The sequence below is a fragment of the Sylvia atricapilla genome, chromosome 7, assembly GCF_009819655.1.
Source record: "Sylvia atricapilla isolate bSylAtr1 chromosome 7, bSylAtr1.pri, whole genome shotgun sequence".
In the NCBI taxonomy this organism is placed as follows: Eukaryota; Metazoa; Chordata; class Aves; order Passeriformes; family Sylviidae; genus Sylvia; species Sylvia atricapilla.
Genome location: NC_089146.1, coordinates 11,248,356 through 11,269,315, shown reverse-complemented (window position 1 = coordinate 11,269,315; position 20,960 = coordinate 11,248,356). Strand labels below are relative to the sequence as shown.

Sequence of the window (20,960 nt, the reverse complement as noted above, 5' to 3'; positions counted from 1 at the left end):
ACTTAAAAAAAAAAAAGAAATAGAACAGACCTTCAGTCAAAGAAAATCAAATAAAACTCTACCAGTTCACACAGGCCAAAATCTGTCCCCAACTCTGAGCAGCAGCACACTAGCAGTCACAAACAGGTGAGGCTTCTTTGCCATTTGAACTCTTACCTTTCCAACACTTGGGAGATTAGAGTCATCAGTAATTTAAATACCGGACACAGTACACTGGCATAGGCATTTTTTTCAGCCAGCAAACCACTCGACAGAGTACTGAAAGGCCTATTATGAAGGCCAATCGCTACCCTTTTCTTGAATGACCACATGAAAATCAGTGACTGTTCCACAATGGTTTGAAAGGGCCTTTTGTCTGAAGGAAAGGACAAGGAGCCACAAAGTATTGCAGTTTCATTTGTAACTCATGGCTTTTGAAGAAACTGCAGAGCTTCAGTTAAAAGCAAACCAAGAAAAGAACAAGCTTTGAAAATGTTATGCCACAATCCTTTCCTACTGTGTACATGCAGAGCATATTTTTAGTCTCTTTTGTATTATAAAAAGATGGGCTGGCATTCTATATTACTGTTGTTTTACAAGAGAAGCTTAAAACACTTGCAGAGTTTTGACTTTATTCCCAAACCCTAATTAGGGTCTGCAGCACTTTTGTATAAACAGAAAATCATCAGGAGCTTTTTCTGGTACAACATCTAGTAAAAGTGTAATTGTACTGGGATAATAAGTGAAACCATTGTCACTGTTGCTTAATAATCACTTCAGTAATTGAGCAAATTTGGCATCGCCTGTAAAGTATAAGATGGCCAATTCAAGAAAAAGACTTCTTTTATACTGAGAAGCCAGTATTAGACTCTAATTCTGGAGTCTGTTTCTGAAGTCCCTCACAAAGAAAAAAAAGAGTTAATTACATCTGCCAACAACTTCCCAGAAGGAAAAAATGTTTTACTTCTCTGCCTAGCCCAATGACACTTCAGTTCCCAGATTTTACATGCAAAGGAGCACACACATTCAAAATGGCACTTGCACACATGATTTCATTACAGTTTCTAAACAAGCTTCACACGCACAAACTTTCAGCAGGAATGACAGTGGAAGCTAATAACCTAAAATAGATTTCTTCTAACCCACATCCAGAACTAGGGAATTACTGCACTTCCATTCAGAAACAAGAGCTACAGCTGACAGACTTGCCCTCTTCCACACACGTTCCACTCACATACCATGAAACTAAACTGTCAAAAAGTGGCAGTTTTCACTCCCCAGCTCCTTGTCACATCCCGAAATTTATATTCCTTGTGCTCCCACAATGGCACTGAAACCAAACAATGTATTTTGCACACACCATTGGTCAAGGTTACATTTAGCTCTTCTGACCACGTTATCAAATTACATCAGACAAGGAGCTGGTCCTTGGCATGTTACAAGACTGCACAAGGGCCAGAATTTTTGCTGTAGGAAGGAGTCACAATGCCACTCCCATACATACATTGGAAGTAAAAGTCCTGCCATGACAAATAGACCCCCAAGGTAACTACACACCCCCTCATCTCATGCTCTCCAAAACAAGAGCTTTACCGTTCTGAGGGCTGTAAAGAGACTCTTGCCAATGCAAAGCAGAAGCTAAACAATGCTGCACATCTTGAAGCTCAGGGTGCTCAGAAACCCACAGGGCATAGAAGTGTGATGTGCAAAGCGCCCTGTTAATCTCAGAGAAGTTCAGGATCCAAATTCTTTGATTTAATAATGATATGGAGCACTGCTTTCAAGCAACTTTTAACAGGAGAAGGCTCCCAGCCTTCTGAAATCAACCAAATCAATACCTAAAATAAAGGTATTTCACTACTGTTTCTTTCTATACTAGAAGAAGAAAACTGTGAGAAAGCTGGTGAAGCATCTGAGGAAGCAAGGCAGGAGGAAGAGAGAAACTGAAGCACTAGAACAGTGCAGAAAAACAGAGGAGAGAGTAACACCAGACAGGAGCCATATTTCTCAAAAGTAATGTGGGCAATAAAATCCTTGATATTAGCTACAAGTCAACTACAGTTAACAGTTAACTGTTATTTTTCTTCTCTAGATCTTCGTGCAAAGTCTCACTGCCCTTTGGTATTCTGCTCCAAGTCATTACACAGCTTTACTTTTATCCTCCAGTGCACAGTGAAAAGTGGAGTTTGACCTTTCCTTCAGATTTGTAAAGCAGCACAGCAGATTGTTTTGAGAACATGAGTGAGGTGGGGTTTTTTTGTACTGTGTGTGACTACCATTGCTGACAGTGTCTAAAGATGTCTAAGAGGTGCCTCTGAAAACACACCAAGAAACACAGTCCTTTAGAATGACAACAGAGGCCATATGTGCAGGTGAAAAGATACACAAACATAACAGTTTGCAGGAATTAATACCAAACACAAACTGTCTACAGCTGCTGACAGGCACAGGTTTGGTACTTCCATGATTGCTACAGAAAAAAAAACTTCAAGAAAATATAAAACACATTGTAGGCCACTGGGAACTTTGTACTTTCTCTTAAAAAACAGGCCTGAATCAATTTCAGCTCCAGACAAGCATTTCCTTAAAATTTGGAAAACAGCAGGAAGGTGTCCTGACATAGCCTTCTTTCCGTTTCTTTAAGGAAGAAGGACCAGATAAGAACCAAACCTCTCTTAACACAGCAAGATGCTTGTGTTCAATTTTTAGGCTCATTACTGTACGTCAGACAAAATAATCATTTTCAAGCACATTTCTTCTCAGGCATCTGGCTGGGCACAAGGACTCTGGAAACAGACCCTCACTTAAGGATAACTCTGAGGACATTTTGAAGGGCACTTAGTTTAATTCATCTTAATCATAGCATTTTTTGATGCAGTAAATTTCCCGTTGGTGTGACCTTACCTCCTTACACAGTTCTACAGCACCTGACACAGTATAAGCCTTATCTTGATTAGTGTCTCATTACATTTAACAGATCCTGCTGTTCTCAAAGGGCCAAACTCCTTCCACTTCCCTAGCACAATTAGTGGCAGAACACTCACAGCCTAGCAGCAGCGTTCAGCTCCAGCAGTTTGTGGTGGCGCCTCACTAAATCCATCAACCTGGTCTGACCTGGAAATCATTCTGCATTTGCAGGGTTTGACTGCATTCACAGAAACAACTGTGGCAAGGGCACAGTGTCCTGCTCACAGCAGCCTGAAGACTTTCGTTAGTGGCATTCAACAGGTTGCCATCCAGGATTTCTTTCCTAGACAGTGCAAATACGTTCCTGGTTAACCTGACATTCTACGTGCAGCAACGTTTTCCACTTCCTGTGTAGAAAGTTTTTAGTTTACTTTCTTGAATCACCATGTTTTGGAAAATACTTTATAACTACATCAAGAGCACAAAGAAACAGGAGAAAAATGCCTCTCACATACCCTGGCAATTCAAATTTAAAAGTTCACACACAAAAAAAAAAATAAAATCCCACAGAAGACCATTAGTTGCCTTGAAGCACATTTTCAAGCTGCAATCAACCAAATCAATCCAGTGGAATGTAACCTGGAATGAAACCGATGGATTTTCTGTGATGCCTCTTAGTTCTCCTAAAGAAAACAAATCTGGTAGCACAAGTGATTCACATCTCCAAGTGATGAGGCTGAGGGTGGGGAAGGAGCTTATACTATTAATTTACAGCTCAACAAAAGAAGCATTGCATTCTGATAGAGAGTAAGAGAGTACTGCCAGCTGCCACTGCTTATCAACGAATTCCATACCTACAGATTTTTTTTTTAATGCACAGTAAAAAAGACAATAAAAGACTTAAAAACCCCAACAAACCCTAAACCAAACACAAAATCACTAACAAAAAAAGCCCGTATCATCCTGGCGGTCGTTTACCCCGGCAGAGATAAAACGAACGCGTTACGGTGGATTTACGCCGAAGGAGCGGCCGAGGCACAGGAGCCCCGCGCCTACCTTGCGGTGCGGCAGCGGCGTGCACAGCCGGAGCCGCTCCGGGACCGAACGCTCCGCGGGCTCGGCGAAAGGGCACGGGCGGCTCCGCTCGGCGACACCCGGCTCCCCGGGCGCGGTTAATCATTTATGGCCGAGCCTGTTACCGAATAGCCTCCAACAGCCCAGCCCGGCCCCGCTTCGGCTCCGGAGGCGCCGAGGCTGGCGGAGCGGCGGCCGGGGGGGAGCGGCGGCTCCCGGCTCCCGGCGGAGCGGGTCCCGGCGCACGCCCCGCGGGGAACGGGGAACGGGGCCGGCCCGGCCGCGGCCCCCGCGCCGCCAGGAGGGGCCCACCCGCAGCCGGGGCTCGGCGCCGGCACCCGAGCCTACAGAGCGGCGGGCGGGGCACCGCGGCAGCCGCACCCCGCCCGCCCCGGCACCCCTCAGCGGCACCGCGCGGGGCGGCGGGGGGCCGCCGGGAGTCCCCCGCCGAGGGGAGGCGACGCCGCCGCCTTACCTGGTGCGGCCGCGGCGGAGGCCGAGCAGGGGCTGGGGCCGGTGGCGGCCGTGGCACCGCCGCCCTCCCGCGGACACGCCTCGCGGCCCGCCCCGCGCGCCGGGCCCGCCCCCGGCCCGCCCCGGGCTGCCTGCGCTCGGGGCCGGGGGCCCGCCGGGCGGGAGCGGGGCCCGGGCCGGGGGCCGCCGGGCCCGCAGAGTTGTGAGGGGCGGGAGCGGCCCCGGGGGGGCTACAGCCGCGGGCACATGGTTTACCTGCACCCCGCTAGCCACGCACAAATAAAACACCCGCGACGCGCAAGGACGGCGCTGGGCCTCATGGAAGGAACTGTTCGCGAACTTGTCCGTAAGTGAAAGTAAACTGGCGACATCAGTCACGGCGAGCAGATGAATTTCAGCCTCCAGAAGAGATGACCGAGAGGGGACTTCATTAAGGTGTATAAATATTTGAAGGGGAGGGGCGGTGTGCTGAGGGGATGGATCAGGCCCTTCTCTATGGTGCTGAGCAATAGGACAAGAGGCACCGAGCAAAAACTAATGCACAGGAAGTTCCTCCTGGGAAAGAACTTCTTTACCGTGCCGTGACCATGCATGGAGCCAGCTGCTCAGAGGCTGTAGAGTTTCTCTCTCTGGAGATACTCCAGAATCACCAGGACACCACGCTGTGCCCTGTGCTCTGGAATAGCGCTGCTGGAGCAGGCGGGTTGGCCCAGATGACCCACCGTGATCCCTTCCAACCTTATCCGTCCTGTGATGCTGTAACTCTCTGTGAATACTCACGGCAAACAGTGAGAATATAAAAATTTACCACAAGTTTTTTCAGTAGTAAGTGTTTTAAAATACAGACGGGATTGTTAACACAAAGATTAAGAAGCAATAAATAACTATCCACTTAAATTTAAACACTAGAATGCAGAGGTACAACTGTGCACTTGGAACAGAAAACCAACCAACAACAACAAAACAAAAAAAACCTGAAAAACCCACAAACAATCCCCCACACCCAAAACAAACAAACAAAAAACCAACTCCCCCTGCCAAATTCCATAAACAGCTACAAACTGGATTTATGATCAGCATTGGTGTCTTACACTATCATAAGCACTTCCCTTCACCCAAACACATATCAATTCTCATTTTTGTCAGCAATGATTGCCACAGGTACTGGAAAATCTTGGTGTTCCTTCTCAAAATGGTTCCATACCTCTTTTCCAGCTAGCACAAATGTGACTTTCTTGGTCATACCACACCTCTACTTGACTCCCTCCCCTCAGCCAAGAAATGAACTTTTACCCTCATGGTTTGGAGGCAACACTTGAGCCTTACTGTTTTCAACCAAGGGTTCTGAAAGTGCTGCACTGAAAATCATTCAAGTTGCAATTTATGATGAGGACACCCTCATATGATATCTGACCCACCCTGCAGACCAGGCAGAGCTGGCAGCGTTTCCTCCCGGCCGGGAAGCGCCGCCGTGGGACAGTGCAGAGTTTGCTGTGACAGCTGTGCCCCAGGAAACCTCACCAGGCACCTTCTTCTCTCTCTGGGCACAGCGGCTTTGCTGAGTGAGGGTCTGCCAAATGGACTTGTCCACCCTCTGCAGAAAGCTGGGCATGAATTACATCGTCAGTGTTACACTGAGGCCATGGGTTGAGAATTACGTCTGCAATTGGAATCGTGTCTTCAAGACTAGTCAGATCTTCAGTAAATGCTGGTGCATTTTCAACAACATGACTTGGAATGTCCAGTTTGTATTTGTGTGGGAAGAGTGCTCTTTATAACAATGCTAACATCTGTCTGCACCCTGAGCTATATGAATTTTGCCCAGGAGTTTTGGAAACGATTCTGAAGTTCAGGAGAATGATGGATTTTATTCATAAAACAAGGGTGCCACTGACCTTTCAGCACAAGAGAATAGATGTGAATCAGGGACCTGAGATTCATCTAAAGGAACACAGTGGAAACACACAGGATGAAAGGCTCTAAAGGCTTTACAAATTATATTTGGATGGGGGAGAGCAGGGAGAAAGAGGATGTGGGAAAAAGAAGAATGAAAAAGGATCCTGCTGTTTAGCTCATGCATAAACTGTATGTGCCTAGCCAAAGGTCACTCCTTTTATTTTCTCATTAATTTCAGTGACGGTAAATGGTATATGAAGAACAATCTAAAAATAAGAACAGCCAGAAATAGCTTAGGTTTTTTGTGTGACACCGTGGCAGGAAGAAAAACCTGAACTGAAATTCCATTCCAGATCTTCTGGCTTTTGAAAAAAAATGTGACTTAAAGTTAATTATTAAAGATGAACTGTAAATCTGTTTAGAGAAGTTAAACAAAAATTAAGTGGTCTACTTTTTAATGTATTTTCCAATAAAGTTTTTATACTCGATGTCTACACTGAAATTAATTCCCGAGGTGGTTTTTTTTCATCCACCACTCTTGCGAAAAAGGGACAGTTCTGAGGGAGAATTTTCTGGGTTCTAAACACAAGTGAAAAAACCCTCCACTAAGTATAGGCAGCTGTAAACAAATGGAGGAGTAATAACACCTTTGAAGCCTTCAGAGGTGCATGCAAAAGTTGGCACAAGGAAATTGCCATCCACAACAACTGAAAGTAAAGGCTGAAATGGGAACATAAAAGGGATAATGTTTGTTTTGCTGGGGGAGTCATGAATGGCTGCCTCAAAGAAATCTTCAGGCAACAGGAGCTCTTCATACAGAGACTGATGCAACACCTGCCAACCTTTTTTTTCTAGGGAATGAGGGACCACTATCCTGGAAGATGATCTCCAGACATTGCAACACAGATTCTACAGCAGCATTGAAAGAATTTTAGGATTATTCCAGCAGCTTTTTAACTTCTTAAAGTAAATGTGCAAACCTGCATTGACTTGCAGCATTTGACTGTATGCTGAGCTTACATTTGCAAAAAGAGGACACCAGCTGCCCAGAGTTTAGTTCTCACCTTCTGTTTATGCCAAATAGCAGTATGAACCTAATGGTTGGCACATGTTGTAGTGGTTCATTTTCTGTGTAGTGGTTAGTAATTGATAAAGGTAAAATGATAAGCAACAACAATTAAGCATCCCAGCTGCAATGTTTAGGCTACATTAGAAGTGAGATGACAAAGCACCAACTTTGGATTTTGCATTAAATCCTTAGGTCATTGTATTTCCTGCACAACCATGGTCCTATTTCTGATGTGATCCCAGACAACTAATGTGATTTCTCTCAGCCTCAGTTTGCCATTTGCAGAAGAAAGGAATTTCCAGACTTCAGTGTATATGACAGAGATTAAGAGATACTCCAGGTGTAACTGTAGAATGTAGTAACTTTGGCAGGAAAGGTGTCTGAATGATTTCTAGCTCACTGGCAGCCTCCCTGACTCCATCCTGGCACTGTAATCTGTTATTCTATTCAGCTTTTGAAACCTACCCGCAGTCCAGACCACTGAAATGACCTGGGTTAAAAATACCACACCCCCCCATTCTTTAAAGATTTTTTAACTGAGATCCAGTTGTTATTGAAGCTCCAGCAGCTGGTAACCTGTCGTGACAAGGACCTTGAAAAGCAATGTGTCATACTGTAACATCAGATAATGAGCTGCAGTGATCCAGAGGGATGTCACAATACAGCCTTGGTAAAGTCACTGTTTTTGAAGGGGAAAATCACCCCTCACATATTATATGGGTTCAATATTTGGTCCTACGTGATTAGTCTTAGGGCTAGGGATGGAACAGGAGCCAACTGAAAGCAAAGGGAATAGAACAATTACACAGGGTTATATTTTATCTCCTCTATCTCCTTCAGACACCTACTGCTCCCACAAGACTGACAGACTCCAATGCTTCCGTTGCATCAGTAACACCACATCCTCTTGGACTGCTTCTTGGCAGTCAGTTTTAAGGTACTGCCTGAGGCAGGTCACTGCCATTTTTCCTGACTACAGATAAGAGACAGTAGCTAAGAAAGAAATGGTGCAGAGAACTTCTCAGCTGCAGAAACAAAGCACAGGTTTTTTGAGTCCTGCCCAATACACTACAAAGCTTTGTCTCCCGCTACTTGGTGAGGTCTGTTGCCTTTCCAAAGGGACTGTGTGCCATGTGCAGCAGCAATAGGAGATCATGGAGCAGGGAGGAGAGGTGTCTGGAAAAGAGCTGAGGTGTGTCTCTCTAAATATATATTAGTTTGTTGGTTTCAATACCAGAATCAATGATTAAGAGTTTGTTAATTGGCGACAAATTAAATCAATTGAAATTCCCCTGGCTCAAAACTGTTTCTGGCTCACAATAAGGGAAAATTGATTCAACATAAAAATTTAGAAATAAAGTAGAACAATCACAGTGGTCTGGCAACAGATCTGAGGGTGAAGATATGGAAAACAGCAAATTACATGTTGTACAGCAGTTGCTAATCTAGGGCATAAATATAACAAAGGTCTTTTAAGCCAGGAGAAGGATTGATAATAACGTTTTATCCTGGCTTTTGTTAACAGCAGTTAAAAACTGGAATGTTAGAGGAAATAAGTTCAAAGAGAGGCACCAGAAGTGATTAACAGGAATCTATCTTCAGGAGATAGATGCTTACATGTTTGGCTTATGAGAAAGCAGCCAAGCAAAGAAAGACAGAACCACCTTTCAAGGGACCTGGGGGGAATTCCAAAGAGCTTTATATAGAGTGTAAGGATGGAAAGAAGAAAAAGAAAATTCATGATAACTATAAAAAATTCTGACAGCCACATGGACCAAAACCCTAGAGAGGTTGGCTTCCCACATGTTATCAGCAGAAAGTTGCATTCAACATTCAGAAAAAAATCAGAAATAGAAAAGCCTCTCCACTCGCTTGTGTGATACCAAGAAAAAAAAAAAAAAAAAAAAAAAAAAAGGACAGCATCTTTTTTAGCTCTCAAAGCAGGTCAAATTCAGAAAGAATAATTCACAACCCACACATAAGTCAATGGCCATTATGTTTGCTCAGACAAGACCTGAATTTGATTAAATGCTTATGAGCATGCAAACTATATACTATGTAAACAAAAATCTGTTTTGCAATGAGATTATTTATATCAAAGATAATTTCAATTGCTTCTCTGAGATCTCACATTTGGTTAAAGATACAAAGTCCCAAAAGGACTGTGACAGTAAGAGTGCAATATTCTAAGAAATATATATATAATACATATATGTTTTTAAGATTGGCAAAGAGGCTGGTTAAAATCTTCACAGAAATATGCAGCTGAAAAAATAATCTGAGCATTTTCTGATTCCAGAAGCAACACAGCCGTATCTTGTAGTGTCTGATGTTTCAGAGTGAGTGGACTTGAGCAGGGTGGTAAACACTTAGGAATGACTGAAGTTCAAAAACAAACAAAAAGAAGCCTTGAGCTCACTCTTGTAGTAAATGGGAAAAAAGTGAGGGAAAGCTTGGCAAAAATCAGCATAATAGTGGGCTTATTGTTGAATCTGAAAGCTTCATTTTCCAACGGTGTCCCTTTTCTGGGAAGCTGCACAGCCACTCTGAAAGCGCTTTCTATAGAGATGATAAATCTGTGGTGGAGATTTATGCACATTCAGATTAAGTCAGGAAATCAGTAATGAAAAGGATAATTAAATAGAGAGACAAAAACCTAGAAGAAAAATTACCAAAAGCTCCCAAAACAAACACAGCTGACAATACACCATATATATCAGGTCCTGGGATTCTGACTCTGACTCTGGGACCCATTCTCACTTGAGCAACACACAGGGTGAGCAAACTCATCCTCTTCCTCATTGTGTTTCCCAAGGCTCTAGAGAAGGGCAGTCTGCAAAGCAGCAGATTCTGTGTGAAATGAGGTTTGGTATCGTTGGTTCTCACTCTGTTGCTTTTTGCACAAGCTCTTAACTCATCAGTAGGTGAAAAAGCATAGGAAGAAAATATATTTTATACTTATTTATGGAACAGTTTGAGGCCACAGCACTCCTGGTCCCGAGGGAGCATCCAAAAAGGAGGGGAAAGATACAAGGACAACTCTCAGTGACACCAGTCAGTCTCAAAAAAACCACCAAACAAACAAACACACAAACAAGCAACAAAAAAAGTGGTTGGTTGGAAGAGTTCCTGATAATGGCTTGCAGTTCCAGGATATTGAAGCTGGGTTAATGCTCATCTTTTTGAGGAGTTCCAGCATGCATTCAGAGTGCTGGCATGTGCTCAGCACTAAAGAGACAGCCAAAGAGCAGCTCTGTTAGCAGCTGTGGCAGACTCCTGCTCTGTGGTTGAACTAGACCCTGGGCTGAAGAGGCTGCTCTCACTGTTTAGCTTCAGGCATCCAACTGGAGTGCCTAAGCCAGCAGCCTCAGGGCCTGGGCTGCAGGAGGCTTCAGCCCCATGATCACTAGATTTAGGTGCCTGCAGTTAAACTGTGAAAATCCTCATTGCAGTGACGACTTTGTCACAGCATTACTTTACTTTCCTGCAGCACCAGCCTGTAAAGCAATCTACCCTCAGTAACGCAGAGGCACTGTGCCACTGTCTGACCTCGCAGCTTTATATTCCAAAAGAGTTTATAAGCTAAGTGAGAGCTTTAGAACATTACAGTCTCCATTTTATAATAACCAACAGCCCTGTCTTTCCAGGCACAAGTAAGTGGAGGTCTGTAAGAGCAGCTTTTGACAGAGAGGTCACTTCTTCCCTTCTGACTTTCAAAGATATACGGCCAACTCAGAGTGTTGATGGTAAAGGAAACATACTGACTGAAAAAAAATTAGCAAAAAAAGCCCTTCTCTTCTTTATGTCTGTAACTCTAAAACATGAAAACTCAGTACTGTGTCATAGTCCAGTGTGCAATTTTTTCCAGCTTTAAAGATATGGTGTACAAATGCTGCAACTGTGACAATCTTTAGTTTGTGCACCATGACTTTTTAAGTAATTAATTTATTTACTTTCTAAATGTTGTCCCACTTCTCTAAAGTGGTTTCAGTCCTAGTGTCTGATTAATCTCATGTGGGAACTAAAGACAGATGAAAAAATTGACATCTAAAAGATGTGGATCTGCTTCCAAGTTTTGTAGTGCAAGATGATCTGTAGTAAAAACTATTTACAATCCTTTCTCTCCCATCACTGGATAAAAAAAAAAGTCCACAAAAAGTGTAGCAATTCCAATTTCTGTTTCAGAGTTCTGTTCTAGGCAGTATGCAAAATGCTAACTTCAGCCCCTGCCCTACTCTCCTTTCTGCTATCAAGAATAATTTACAACAGGTTGAACTTTTTTCCATGGGGCTGGGTGAGTTTATACATGACAATTTACTTTCTGCTATTAATATGCCGGGCTCAATTCAAACAAAAATCTCCATGCAAAAAAACTGCCATGGCATTTACTAATCATACAAATCAAGACAATCTCCCTGGAACACCGAATCTGATAACAAAATATTCCACTGCCATTTGGAAATGTATAGGAGTTTAACTGACACTTCCATTGGTGTAAAGAAAAAATGCATATAACAGGCAGCCATGCAAAGTAGGGACCACACTCAAGGACTGGCTTTGCATGTGGACTGTACTCTGGTCTCCTCCACATCAAAAAGTCATCTGCACAAGATAATCCTAGCCGGAAGGAAAAAGAGAGCGAAAGTATTAAGTGCTTTGAAGTGTGGTTTCAAGATCAACACGAAACTCATCTGGGAAGTAATGTAAATAACAAAAGTGGGACATTTAAATTATGCTTTAACTACTAACTCAGGAGTTTGGCAGTTGAGATTATGGTTGATACAGTGACATGTCTGACGTATTTGAAAGAAGGGTTGATCAACAGGCAGAAGCATATAATCAAGTTGGAAAAAACAGTAAATGCAAGTACTATAGCTTTGGTGGTGTTACACAGCAGACAGGGTATTAAAAGTAAATAGTAAAACATAGTAATTACAGAAGAAATTAAAAGGTATCAAAGCCCCAAGATCTGATCAATCAGCAGGGTGCTTTAGAAGTCCAGTGATCATAACAGAAAATATGTGAGTCATGTGATACAGAAATTACCAAGGTAGTGTAAGGTTTAATATGAAATTTTGCCAAGCATAGATTTGGTTATCTCAGAAAAGACTGAAGGGAAGCAGAACAATGTAGAATCCAAGTTCCTCAAAAGCAAAAGGGAAGTGCCCCCAGGGCTCTGCACTAGGAAAGCAGGACTTTTGTTTAACAAGGAGAGAGTCCCAGCTCAGAAAGTGCCTCACCCATGGCTGCATGGGAAAGCAGTGTGAGGACAGAATACAGCTCTCCACCAGGAAATTTGCCTTATAGTGGCTGTTGAAAGTTATCCTAAAATTAAAAAAAAAAAAAACAAAAAAAACCCAAAGAAACAAAAACACCAAAAAAAACCCACCCTCACAAAAACTGCTTAAAAACCTCACTCTGGATAAAACAAGAACAAAATCCATCTAGGTGCAGTGACTTGATTTAATGCAAAATACAGCCTGGCACTCTTAAAGACCAGAAAGGACTGCTCATGGACTAAAAGAATAGAGAGATAATATTAAAAAACTTAGAAGACAAAACTGGAAAAGGGAGATATATAGACATAGATGCAGTACAAAAACCCACCAACTCTGGGGTCATCCTTTGTACAAGGGCCTTACTGCACACCACAGAATTCAGACAATACTTCTGTAGTCATGGTCCCCGAATCGTCTAGAATGTAATGAACATGTACCATTTGTGACCCAATTTATTACACAAGAATATAATCCCTTATTAATTATAATCCTTAGGATGGCTTCAAATTTTTATGAGAAAGATGATACTGTTCTATGCCAGAGTACTTCTCTCTGAAGAATACATAAGGAGTTAACTCACACATAGATGGATATTGTTACTTATCAGCACTTCACTGCCATTACCATGGCAGCAAGGCAAAGACCATTTTGTTCTGCCCCATTCTTTCCTCAGAACTGACAGTTCACTTCCAAATACAGAATCTTAACAGAAACTAACGTCTGAGGCCAGATCTTGCATTGTGTCCCAAAAGCTCAATCTGATATGAAGTTTAATGAAAGGTAGAACAAAAGGCTGTAGTTTCATAAGGCTAACTGAACATTAGGAGGCTGATTATGCTGCTTGCAGTACAATGTGCATAAAAAGAATCAAAGAAAACTCAGATCAAACATTTTCTGGGTAAAACGTGCCCAAAAATCTATCTGCATCTTCTTTTGCTGCTTACAGACAAGTGCAGGGATAAGCATGTTGCTGCTGTCTACAGGAAACCTATCACTGCCAAGAAGGAACACACAGTGTGAAATTACAATAGATTCATCAGGAATATGTGGACAACAGTAAGTGGAGTGCACCAAAGGAGTAGTCAAGAACATGTAACATGCCATCCATGATTACACTTCACATCTGCACATCCAATAGGTTATCAATATTAATAGGACAAGTGGTGCAGGAGGAGGCTGCTGGGACATCAGAATTGCATTTTCTGATTTACTCTGACACTTTAGAGCTTGTCTAAAAAATAAAAAGAAAGGGAAAGAATGCCACAGACAAATAACCTAAGGAATACGATCGCTTTCTAGCTTGTTCAGGCTCTTTATCTGGCTCCACACAGATCAAATAATTAAGGAGTCACTGTGACATTAAAAAAATTCATCCACCAGTCCCATTCACCAAAGCTTCATGGATAAACAACTCATAGGAGTTCTCCCACCATTCCTGAGTAGAAACATTTGGGAAGAGATCTAGAGGGCAAGATTTAGTGAAACAGAACTCTAGCACAAACAAGCTGGAAAACAACTGGAAGAGAAGGGTGAGAAGACAGAGAAATTCAGGGGAAGCAGAAGGCAGCAAGTCTTACACCTCTGGACAGGAGGTTCAGAATATGTGTGTGTGTGAACATCATGAAAGATCCAGATGGTCTTCTCCATACAACAGTGTAGTTTGCTCATGTAGGTCCTGGGAGACAGTTACCTGAACAACCTGTTCCCTCTTGTAAAACCTGTCATGTAATCCAAGTTTATCCTGCTGAGCTGACCACAAAATAACCAAGTTCTTGGCTACTCCCCTCCTTATGTGGCAAACACTGTATAAACTGTGTTTTGTCTACAGCAATGGAAGAGTTAATATCTGCACAGGAACAGAGGCAGACGAGAAGAAATCAAGAAAGGGGAAAGAGTGAAGCTGCAGGCTGCAACAGTTATGCCATTTGATTCCCAGCTTTAAATAAACCCTTCGAAGCAGAACAGGTTTTCTATATTAAAAAAAGCTGCTTTTCAGTCTGCATCACTGTTCACAGTTGCAAAAATTACTCCACTTGAACTCCAAACTGGATATTCAACGTTGAAAAAAATAGCAGAAAATTTATGTGCAGATCCCCATCATTCCCACAGCCTCATGCCACATTCAACACTTACTAGCTGCAGCAGTGTTAAGTCTTACAGTTACACATGACATTGTTTTGCAGGCACAGTTCAAAAATTTTACCTTCATCTCTACGAACCATGAGCTGAATGCTACAGCTTCACAACTGAAAAGTCTGAATTAACTACAGAAAAATAATATGTATCATTTCTGTGAACTTCACTTATTGAAAAGATCTTTAAGAGCCACAAAAGAGAATATCCCATGTGAACAAATAAATGCTGAAGCTGCTGAGCTGGGTTTCATAGCACTCTCCTCTCTCCTACACCTCATTAAATTAGATTATAAATACCAAGCAGAAGGACAAATAACTTCCTGAATGGAGACTAAGTTTGCACCTACCTGAGGAAGTTTGGCAATTTTGCCAATCAAATCCACATAATTTATCTTTTTGTTAAAAGCAAAAGGCTGAAGGACAGGAGGCACGTCTAACAGAGCTTTCAAAATGATGGGTAATGCCCACACACAACACTGGGAGAATGTCATTGTTATTTTCTACTACATAGATCTTGCTTCAGTATTTAAAGGGTTCACCCTGGCTACCTATGAGACTGCCAGGACACTGGAGATTTTGTTAGGACTTATATCAGTGTCAAAATTCCCAAAGTTTTATATTCTCCACGAGAACTAATGAAGAGGGCCTCAACAAATAGTTGCTTTGCATTTGTATTACTTTAACAGCTGTAAATTAAGAATTGCAAACTTGACTACATGCAATATCAAACCTTCAATCCCAGAAGTACTGAGCTATAATAAAACAGGCTAGGAAACAGTTGTTATTTTAAACTAAATTATCTAAAGGAACAGCTGCATTTCCAAGAACAAAGCCCCAAACAACAAAAAGCAATGAGGAAAAGACAAGCCTACACGTGTTTCTTCTAAAATGGCTAGCCAATGGGAGAAAACTTCAGGTTTACAATAAAATCTAATGTGGGACTTTGAGGTACAGTAAAATTCAGTTCTAATACTTGTTCCAGAGATACCAACAAATGGGTGTAAACCCCCCCAGCAAAGTGTTGTGATTAAAAAGTCTGAAAACTACACAGTGGTCAAGTGAGATTAAATGCTGGCATTTAGCCAAATATGGGTCCAGGATGATATATTTTGTCATGCTCAGCTATTGATTGCTATTGCAAAGCTGCTCTGGGATCAAAACCCTGATTGTAATCCATCAAACCAGTAACTACCGTGAGTTGAATGGCTGAGCAAGTGTGATGAAACAGCTGCCTGCAGGAGTGGTGGCAGAAATTACTAAGTGAAGCTGCTATTAGCATGTAGAAAGCTTTAGAGAAAGGGAAAAGCAGCATGGTAATTGCTAATACCCACAACACAGGAATGATATCAAAAGTTTTATTAAAAACAAACCAAATCACATCATGCTGATTTTTGAAGGAGAAATACTTATACTTGCTGCTTACAAGCTCACAGTTTAAACAAAAGTTGTGTCTATACATCTCTTCACCTGGTACAAACAACAAAACTTAGTTCTCTTCCCAGTCAGCTACAGTCACAGGTTATGTTCAGGGAGCACCAGGAGAAAGAATCAGAATAGTGGACAATTCACAGCAACTGGAAATAGAGGGGCAAGCTGGCAATAGGAATACCACTGTCACACAAAACTGGTTCTGCTTGGGCCACTGTTAGCACTCTGCCTCTATCTTGCTGACCTACATGGGCTGTCCATGCAAAAACCAGCTGAGCACTTCTGGCTCCATGAAAGCAGAATTCAAGGACACTCAGCAATTCTGACCAAATACCACTTAGTTTGCTCTGGTAAGTCACCTCAGAGAAGCCTTCAATGTGACTGAAATCCAGCAACAGGACTCCCCACTTTGGTTTGTGGTTCCTATTGCCTTTGTCACTTTGACCCTTCATCTCCCATCTGTGGGATTCTTGCCTTTAGTGTATTTTTTTTCATCTAAATATAGCAGCTCTTCAGTCTTTTCGTCTCTCTGCTACAACCTTGGCTGCCTTTAATGGATCCTGCATGAAATTAGACCTAGTTTGCATTCTAATCAACTTTGGTGACTTATGCTTTTAATTAATCCTTAATATTCCTCCAGTCTCCATGGATGGTGCATTATAAAAACCCGTTTATATGTGTCATTGTGGTTTCAACTTCAGGGGAAAAAATGTCTCACAAATGGTGTATATACAAGAAATATATGCAATTTATCATAAAGCATTATGATTTTATTCTCTCCAGCTGGAGTAGCAGACAAGTTAATATATTTTTCCAGTTGAAAAAGTTCCATGTGATTTATTGTTCCACAAGGAGCAGGGTCCAACAAGGCCCCTACTTGGATACAACCTCTGGGATTCTCAACATATTGTAACTTGCTGGATCTGAGTAACCCCTCTCCAAAACCACAGCAGGCCTCTGACTGCCTTGCACGCAAAGATTTAACAGGTTAATTGACCAAATCATGCTCACTTCAATAGCCCCTTTGTGTTCCAAATTTGACCCACAGAAGAGCTCTGAAAGTTTAGAGCACACCCTAAGTGCTAGGTATTACTGGGTCACATTTTGAGGTTCAGAATCAGTTGTTCCTTAATGTTTATTCAGCTTCTGTTAAAGGGGAGCACTGAATCAAAAACCAAGGATGGACCTCCAAATTTCACCCATTATTAATAATTTGATGTTATCAATTCAATTTCATGTTCTATGACGTATTTTACTCTTGCCTGAGTATCACTCCAAATAAAAGATATTCAACTGTCACTTATAAAGGGTGATTTATTACTAGCCAACCTGCTCATCTGATAGTTGAATGAACCAAGAAGTTTCTATGAGGATTCTTTAAACAATCTTTCATTTCAATTACATTTATTGCCAGTTTCTGACTGCATTTAACAATAATTAGAATAATCACTCCAGAAATGACATCTGGAAAAATGCATATCCTAAGAATATTCATAAAATAAGAACTTCTTTTAAGACATCAAGATCTTTTCCCATCGTATCTTTTCCCAACATACAGGACTGGCATTAAGTACAACCTGCAAGTGGTTCAGAGCAGTAAGAGTTTTCTTTGTATCCATAAGATTAGTTTTTTCAGCATTTCACATCTCCTACTAAGTATGTTTTATTAAAATATTTATTCCCATTTTTTATTTGGATTAGAAGACTTAAAAGATAAGCTGGGCAGTAAAATTCTGAACCAATCATCTAAAACACTTGGTCCCAGGAAAATAATACAAGAAAAATAAGGGGCCCACTGCCATTACTGCCACTGAGATTTCACCTTCTGTTCCCTGCCAGCTCAGCAGTTTGCAACACCAGGACTAAAAGCATATTTGTCAGTCTTGCGGTTTCCAGATATTATTTGTTTGGTAAAGTAAAGCAATACTCATTTCTACATGTTAAAGATTAGGAGACACACCTTCTGTCAGCTGAGGGAGTGACATTCGAGCCAGGATGGAAAACTTGAACTTGTTAACACCAGTGGCACAGGGGCATATCATAAATCTGACCTCATGTCTCATTTCTCAGTCACAGTCAGTAACTGATGGTTAAGAAAGAGTGTGACAAGAATGAAAGTGGGCAGTGTGGCTTCTCCACTAAAGTCTCCCAGTTTCCAGGACTGTGCAGCTTGGGCACTTCCTTCTGGCATGGTGGAAATTATCAGGAAGAAGATCTTTATATTTCAGGGTTTGAACAAGGGAAAAGGTGAACAGCACACAAGTGTGTCACTTTATATGGGTGACAACTCCTAAAATCCAAACACTTGCCTGGATCAAGGCCAGGCTCCTCAACTCCTTGCAGAACTGAAGCATTAAAGTGTAAGAGACCATGGAAGATGGAGGATAATTTCTTAATCCTGTCTGATTTTACTCCAAGGCTGCCAGAGATTGAAAGAAGGCAAGCCTAAACTGTGTTGTGATCTCAGTGGTTACTCAAAGGTATCATCTGGAGAAACACTGGGCCAGACTGGAGATCTTTTTCATTCCACTTCTGCAAACTTCAAAAGAACTTTAACAAGTTATGCAAGCATTATAATATTTCAGCCTAAGGTAAATGAAGCTCAGAAATAAAACTTACTTGCAGTTCAATCCTAGGAAAGGAAAGGAAGCAACGCAGCTTCAGGAGTTAATCCCTCTAAAGGCAGCTGACTTTATTGAGGGAGAATTTTATCCCCAGTTCCTGAACACATTAAATATATAATAATTCCTGAATCATTATTTCTTGCATTTTTTTCTCAGTCAAGAGACCAAAAGAAGTCTGGGATTCAGAAATTCTTGCAAATGAGAAGATACATATTTTGAAAACCATCAGTAAAATAAATCAGAAAAATATTGTCAGAAGTGCAAGATAAAGTGAGGTGAGAAATGCTTTTCTGTACCAACCTAAAATTTGCACTTACAAAATTAAACAAAAACCATTATGACTATTACATATAATCACAGTTAAGAGTCAAATGTAGAAAGCTTGGGGTTTGCTCATATGCAGGGCAGAAATATTTCATAATCATTTGCAATACATACAAAATACATACAAATTAAAAAGCCGAGCTATGTAAATCAAATGCAGAGCTGCTCCTAGCAGCAGATTATCCAAAGGTTTCAAGGAAAGCAACTTATATCCACATAAATGTCTCTCAATTTCCAAAATTCTTGTTTTGAAAGTCTTTTCACTTTCTTTAACAAAATCCAGCACTTTTGCCATTTGCACAAAAACATTTCCTGTTTGCTATGTAGGAACTGAAGCAAGGAGTCATGTAAGTGCCAGTCAGCTCTCCTATCTGGAGACACTGGGGAAATATATTAAAATAACTCAGCACAGTCTAGACTGGCTCAGCACTGTCTGCCTTAAAAATTGTGGTTCAGCCATACCCAAAAGCATGAGTTTGTTTTCAAACAATAATATCTTTCAGAAATAATTTGCTTACCTTTGATTTTTTTGAGTGTTTGTTGTTTAGTCAAACATTCCCATGATGAATAATTTTTTTCCTAGTTTTGAAAAACCAGAAGCAACATTTCACCTGGTCATAGCTGCCAAGGAGCTAGAACTTGAAAAAAAATATATAACATAGTGCAAAAATCATAATAAATTTGTGAGAGTGAACAAAACTGAACTGAATTGGGGAAGGTGTGACATGTCCCTAAGTTAAACATAGAAAAGAGAAATAAAAAAGAAAAAATTAGAAAACCAAAAGGTTTATAGTGTTGTTATTACTTGCACATTAATAATATTAAGAATTAGTTTTCAGTGAGAAGAAAAGTGGAAAAAATCTTGCCTATACTGTAGTATTAAAAATCAAGTGAGTATATGAAAATCGATGGGATGCAGAAGAGAATGCCAGGACAGACTTAGCCCATCCTGGTAGGTGTGTGCTCAACATTGCTGAGGAAAGTTCCTCAGCCTCCTTCAAATCTCCAGCATTTCAAAGCCTGCATAATCAAAAAAAATCTTTCCTCTTATCAAACTTCTGTTTTCCTTGTTGTGTATTAAATTGATTTCCCATGCCCAGTGGAAGGACAACTTATCACTGTTCTTCTTAGAAGAATTTCTATATTTGCATTTTTATCTCCATTTTACTTTTCCTTTTTTTGGACTAGGATGTCCCTTTCCTCACTTTATCTCATTAGCTGAATTTTCTTAGCTTTCACACCATCCCAGCCTTCCTAGGCTCAGGTTCTTTGTATAGTTCTCACAGAAACTTGTGACCTACTTCATATAGACACCCAGAAAAGTACATTTATAAATGACAACAATGAAATCAACCAAAATGGACCCCCGCTACATTTCAACATATTTATATTAACTTGTCAATCAACAGTGTCATCACTGCCAAAAAATTCATGACCCCTCCACAATGACCTTTCTCTTTTCCTGCTGTACTTTTTTTCAATTACATTTGGTTGAAGAACTTCACTGATGTCTATTCTGTAGCACACTTTACATTTAAGACAATAAACAAAACCCTTGGATAATACCACTAGTTCTGAATTTTAAACATTTTAAAATTACTGGAATGTTGCATTTCTTCTAAAGGTGATGACATTTGGAAAGTTTTTAGTTTTTTCTTCTCAGAGAGAAGTTTTGGGAGAAGCTCAAAAGTCTGGAGCCAGAGATGCCAAGGAAAGGAAGAGATCAAAAGACTTCCTTTCCCCAGATCCAACAAGTATTTGTAGTATCTTT

General features: G+C 41.2%; 1 protein-coding gene across 2 annotated transcripts in view; it reads right to left on the bottom strand.

Annotated features, from left to right (window-relative positions):
• SPATS2L (spermatogenesis associated serine rich 2 like) overlaps positions 1-4,508 on the bottom strand; it is a 76,759-nt gene extending 72,251 nt beyond the window's left edge. Inside the window, exon 1 of one of the 2 annotated variants that reach the window (XM_066322586.1) lies at positions 4,436-4,508. The gene's annotated coding sequence lies outside the window, so the exon portion shown is untranslated. The remainder of the gene's footprint in view (positions 1-4,435) is intronic. The other variant, XM_066322587.1, reaches the window with a different exon arrangement.
• Positions 4,509-20,960: the final 16,452 nt, after the last annotated feature.